Source organism: Lingula anatina, chromosome 7, assembly GCF_051362555.1.
Source record: "Lingula anatina isolate TDL-2025a chromosome 7, LinAna3.0, whole genome shotgun sequence".
In the NCBI taxonomy this organism is placed as follows: Eukaryota; Metazoa; Brachiopoda; class Lingulata; order Lingulida; family Lingulidae; genus Lingula; species Lingula anatina.
The window spans coordinates 7,085,431-7,091,454 of record NC_141773.1 but is presented as its reverse complement, the minus strand read 5'-3'; positions in this window follow the sequence as shown (position 1 = coordinate 7,091,454).

The window sequence follows — 6,024 nt, the reverse complement described above, 5'->3', positions numbered from 1 at the left end:
AGAATATCACGTACAGTGACCCCAGAGGTACCGGAACTTGGTCAACCACCACTGGAAGGAAGCTAGTTTTGCTGAAGAATCAAGGCATTTCTTGTGTTCCACTGATGGTCAAATGAGGGTCTGAAGACATGTTGCAGAGGGCTTCTAATAAGGGTGTGTGTAGTGTATTATCGCCTAAGGTGTCTGATTTAATTAGTTCGAGTTTGGAGAGCATTCCATGCCTATGGTATTATTACATTGTTCCTTCTGGAACAGAACGGTATTGAGGCATTTAACTGAACACTCTCTACGGGTATCTCATTCCATTTGAAGAGGTGACATCTGGGATGCTACTGGCCTCATTGTGACAACGCACTTGCTCATAGCTCTCGTCTGGCAAGTGATTTGTTGCAGAAACACAATGTTCTGAGGGTGGAACAACCATCTTTGAGCCCTGATATTCTTCCTACTGAGCACATGTGGCATGAATTGGATTGTGCAATGCAGAGGAGAATCAATCCTCAAATAATCTGGATCAACATCAAGTTCTTTTAGAGGAATGGGACAATATCCCACAAAACAGGATCTTTACCCTTGATGAAGGCTTGTCGCGCCGCCTACAGGAGATAATTGCAGTACGCGGTTTTGTGTAAATTTGGTGATATTTGGCGGTGTCTTTTTAATTTAACAGACATTTCATTACCCTTGTGAAAGTCACAGTGAAACACCTGATTTGAGGGGGTGCATACTCTAAATATGAATTAATGTTATAAAATATAGATATTTTCACCACCATTGTGTATTTTCTGAACGATTCATCAGGTAAGATATGGTATCTGGAATGATAAACATTATTTATGGTAATTTACACCTGTAAGGTGGTCATTTTTAAATAGAAGCACATGGAATTGGGGCTGGGACAACCTTTTTTACCAATGTTGTATAACCAACCATGTGATCAAGTCAACAAGGGGGCCAAGAACTTTGATAGCGAGTAAAAACCTTGTAGTCCGTAAGGTCTGACCGCAAATACATCTAGAAATGAACGTGCTATCCCACTCTTTCGAGTGTAAAATACTGTGAGTGTTATGAACTCCAAATATCACAAAACAATTACTTTTGGGTTCGTTAACTCCATATTCCTTGCCAAAATCCCTTAATTTGAAGTGTCAGGCTTGAACTTTTTCCCTGTCAGTTGGCCAGCCTTATTACAGGCAATATAGACCTTCCTAAAGGTTGCTTTGTACCGACGACTCACGTAAATTTGGCACATTTAGGCACCGTTCACATGAAAAATCCAAATTCCAAAAATCCAAAAATCCATTGGCGGTATCTAGTGATTACGCTCTGTGCCCTGAATACCCCGCGGCGTAATTAACTAGCAGTGCGAACGAGTTACTTCCAAAGGTGTAATTAATTCTCGGCTTCGCTCGGAGAAGATTCTTATACCTGGACGCATGCGCAGTGGTATCTCTTGCCATCAGATCATGACGGTTGCACTCACAGCTGTAGTGTGTATGTGGACCTCATCGTCTTTGTCTTGTTGTTGCACAAAATCGACAAACACATTTTTGAAAGCAACCGCCATTTTCTTTCTCTCTAACTTATTACTGCGCATGCGTCCAAGTGTCAGAATCTCCTCCGAGCGCAAACGAGATTCAATTACAGCTTTGGAAGTAACTCGCTCGCGCTGCTAATTAATTACGCCGCGAGGTATTCAGGACACAGACCGTGATCACTAGATACCGCCAATGGATTTTTGGATTTTTAGAATTTGGATTTTTCATGTGAACGGTGCCTTAGTGTGGTTAACGACCTCGGATAATTCTTAAATTATCATCATTCTATCAAAATCTATAAACAAATTACACTCGCAAAAAAGGAAATGGTTTAAAACTATATTGAGAGACAACGTATAGGCTACTGAGGGTGGAAACAGATTGGGTACCTTAACAATTGATTTACTTTTTTATCAACTTGAGTTAAGTTGCATTTTGGCTGTGGTGTTCACTATAAGTGTCTAGCATGCACTACTGTAAACAGCACAATATTGGTCAAAAAGGTTGTTCCACCTCCAATTCCATATGCTTTTATCTACAAATGGTCACCCCACAGGTGTAAATTGTTATAAACAGTGCTTTTATTCCAGAAACCATATCTAACATGATTATTATTTCAGAAAACACGAAATAGCGGTGACGATATCCATATTTTTTACCATTATACATTATGGATATTGTCACCACTATTTCTATTTTCTGAACCATTTATCATATTAGATGTGGAATATAAGCACTGTTTATAACAAGTTACCCCTGTGAGGTGACTATTTGAAGATAAAAGCACATGGAATTGGGGGTGGGACAACCTTTTTGACCAATGTTGTATATTGTTATTAAGCATCGTATGAGGTTAAATCTGGTGTCCAAAGCTTGAGTTTCAAAATTACTCATAACGACTGCCACATTTACATTAAAAATAGTTCAATACAATTTAATGTTACAATATAGAAACAGTAATAGTATATGTTAAAGGAATTTCAGTGTACCACATGTCGACATTGGTGTACGGCTGGCTTGATACCAAACAAAGCGTTTTACATGTCTATGGAGAATATATACCTATTAAAATACGCTATTCTATTACCGTAAGCCCTTTATATGACAAAAAATGTATATTGCTTGAAATGTTAGAAATTGTTACTGTAGCCCCGATGTATACTGGATCCACAACTATTGAAAAATTCACGATGCTCTAACTAGTTTCGATTACTTTTTTTGTAACCTTTTTGGTATTTGTGCAGTGGTTTTGAATATGGAACTTTTTGAAAATGCTGAAATTTCCAGGAACTTTTAATTTTAGCTATAGAATGTATAATGTACCGTGTCCATTTATGGGTTCTTTTAAGGAACATACCATTAGACAACGATACATAGCAAATAGACCAAATGGGAATCAGATAACAAGCTTGTCAAGAGAGAACCGAAGTAGGCCTTTACGTGGGACAACCGATAGTGAATGCTGGCAAAACGTGGGCTACCAGTTGAACAATGACAATACCGCATTTTGACCATTACTAATGTTGGCTGATCAAAAATAGTGTGTACATATTTTAAGCATTTTACCCCTATAGCCTTTTGCTGTGAGCGTCTTTGAGAAATAATGTAGGCGTATTGAATCAGATTTAACAGCACTTATTTACAATATGTTACAGTGCACCAGTAGTTGATTTCATGCCACGAGCTTTCTGTGTTACAGCAAACATGTTCGCTAGACAGTCCCTGACCGATCACATCGACTGCTTATAAAAACATGCTCTTTACAAAGGCGGATTCAAGGGGCACGTACCCACCTTAGCTTAGGAGGTACTCCCTTCTCTTCCAACCCTTTCACAAACAACAATGGTGAAATAAGTGATATAGGTAAACCATTTATTATGCACCCTGTGATTGTCATTGTTTGCTATTTTGGGAGTAATTTTTATCTTAGTGCTCCTTAGCAAAACCACGAATCCGCCTTTGCTTAAGGCATTGTTTTCTTTTAAAAAGAAAAGTAACAAGCAAATGAAAATAAATGTAAAATGCTTTGGATATTTCAATAAATATTTCTAACGTGAATTTACTGATGTTGTGTTTTGTCACATGAAAAAAATGAAAAAAAACGGGCGGGGGGGGGGGGGAAGCAAGGGATGATTTTAAATGTTGGAGCACTAGAACTGTAGTCAAACAATTGTTATAAAAATTCAATTTAATATGTTGATAAAACAAATGTTTCAAAAAGTGCTTTTACCAAAGCTTGTGAAGACATACACTTGTACCAAAGATATTAGAAATCGTTCTTTGAACAACATATGATGTACCTAAGTCATAAGATATTCTTAAACTGCAATATATACACATCATTGGTCTGAAACCGGAAGACTTGACCATTTTGCAACACATGACACATATGATTTCTAACTTGTAACACTCACAATATGCTGGGAAGATCCTTCCACGTCACCCAAAGCTTTGCTCATTCGGTTGTATTTCCATTGCCACTTGTAGTCTCGAAAAGGTGTCCTCATATATATACGTTGGTCAGCTATACGTATTTTCGGACATACAACACACTTGATGCCCACAGTGGGTTACTCAGCAAGTTTCACTTTCATTGTAGACGAACAAATTGTGTCGCCTTGACCCTGATAAAATAGGAATGAATCGAGAAATTTTCCCAGGTTCTAAAATAATTATATGATGAAAATTGAGCTACTTGAAATGTTCATAGACCTTAATGTGACTGTAAGAGCAATTTTTGCTTATTATACTTAATAGTTTGTCTATGACTAATTAATATATATATTCAATTCTGCGAAAATGGAGATCCCCTTGCTTTCGATTTGGTGGAATGCGGTAGCTGTGCCAGTAGTACAACTGTCGCATTACAGTCATGCCTCCTGTTACTCCCTACGTTGCAGCTGATAAATGTATGACTTTGAAAATAGTAAGTTTTAGACGCAACATGAGCAATTTGCATTTTTCTGTATATCATGAATGCCATATTTAGTTAACTTCAACTACATGATTGAATATCGTGGTGTGATTCAAAGCTTTTAACTAGAACTATTTCAAACTCAGTCATAAAAACGTGTACAAATAACGCTAACTGCAGAAGTCCAGCAAACACAACACCTTATTAGAACATCACCATAAGGTTCTGTGTTTGCTGGGATCATGTTAAGCGGTAGAATATTTGACCACAAAAATCACACAACCATAAATGTATAGGAATCCAGTTCATTAACTGACCTACATATCGATCAGCATTACTCTGTAAATAAAGCATCTGCTTGGAGTTGGGTCACAGCCTCTGCAAACTTCGTGCTAGAGCTGATAAAGACCAAAATAATACTCGAAATAATAAAAAGAAACTAGGTGTACTTACAACAAGGACAATTGAAAGAAAACCATTAGATATCAGGTGAAAAGATGCACGTTTTACTATAGTAACGACAAGTGACTTTCTCTAAAGTAGGCTACACTAGTGAGTGTAATTTCAAAAAGATTAAACTTAGCAGGTCCAAACTCATTGCACTGCATGATGCACGTACCCTGGGAGTCAGATAATATCGAAGGGCCCATTCCATGTAGCAGGCACGGGGTGCCACGATGAAAACACCGCCAGAATTCAGGGTATCACCAGGTGACCGATATCATTACTTGACCCTAATCCTAAATGTTTGATTGCCTTATCAATAGAAATAAATGACCCTCATTCAATAAATGCGTCATTAGTGTGTTTATGGAATCAAACTGATAGTGCCTATTTGTAAATAATGCACAAACCCTTTTACTAAAAATAATATCACTTATGACATATTGAACCACGTAACGGTGGCAGAATCGTGAAGAATTATGCAGAGTCACATACTTCAGTGGTTACACTAGCTCGTTCAAACACAGACACCTATACAATTCGAGACTGATCATCAAACACTAGAGTTTTAAGTGGTCCTCGTATAGGTGACACGCTGTAGGGGACGGGACTTGTGAAACAGCCTCATGTGAATGGCCTACAGCGTTTGGATGATAAAGAGAACGCGAGCGCTTGAATTTTTTTTTTCTTTTTTTTTTTTGGGGGGGGGGGGGGGGGGGGCATGCGTGTGTGTTTGTGCATGTGTATGACTTACAGGGACGGGCAATATATCTGGTAATATGTTTTGGGTCAAAACACATCGAAATTCCGCACATGTCAGCACTTTATTAGCATTTTGGCCATCTGTTACTTGTTATCAAAACCGTTTATCTAAATCTATTTACCTACAGCTTTACCTCTCAGCTAGCGACCTGCAGAGGCATCTATCGGCGCAGAGATAAACTGATGTAGCATCAAGATCTAGCCAAGGGAGAATCACCCCGAACCACACCCGAAATGTAACAAGAACGGCAATGGCGCACAAATGCACATCAAGCCCCCCTCCTGGGAATCCACATGATAGTCTAATATACGGGAAAACCGGGGGTTTCGGCCTACTCTCACATTTTATAAACTTTTTATAACTAT